This window comes from Arachis duranensis, chromosome 6 (genome assembly GCF_000817695.3).
Source record: "Arachis duranensis cultivar V14167 chromosome 6, aradu.V14167.gnm2.J7QH, whole genome shotgun sequence".
NCBI classification, from domain to species: Eukaryota; Viridiplantae; Streptophyta; class Magnoliopsida; order Fabales; family Fabaceae; genus Arachis; species Arachis duranensis.
In genome coordinates, this window is record NC_029777.3 from 67,260,756 (window position 1) to 67,261,399 (window position 644).

Below are 644 nucleotides of genomic sequence, written 5' to 3' on the forward strand. Positions count from 1 at the left end.
GACAACTGACGGTTCATCTTGTTGCTCAGATTAGGTAATTTTCTTTTCAAAAACTTTTTCAAAAATTTTTCTTTTCTTTTTCATTTTTCCAAAAATGTTTTTTTCGAAAAAATTAAATAAAAACACAAAAAAAATTAGAAAATCATAAAAATCAAAAATATTTTGTGTTCTTGTTTGAGTCTTGAGTCAATTTTTAAGTTTGGTGTCAATTGCATGCTTTTAAAATTTTTCTTGCATTTTTTCGAAAACTCCATGCATTCATAGTGTTCTTCATGATCTTCAAGTTGTTCTTGACAAGTCTTCTTGTTTGATCTTGATGATTTCTTGTTTTGTGTTGTTTGTTGTTTTTCATGTGCATTTTTGCATTCATATTATCCATGCATTAAAGATTTCTAAGTTTGGTGTCTTGCATGTTTTCTTTGCATCAAAAATTTTTCAAAATTATGTTCTTGATGTTCATCATGATATTCAAAGTGTTCTTGGTGTTCATCTTGACATTCATAGCATTCTTGCATGCATTCATTGTTTTGATCTAAAAATTTTTATGCATTAAGTGTTTTTGTTGTTTTTCTCTTTCATAATTAAAAATTCAAAAAAATCAAAAAATCAAAAAAATATCTTTTCCTTATTTCCCTCCAAATTTT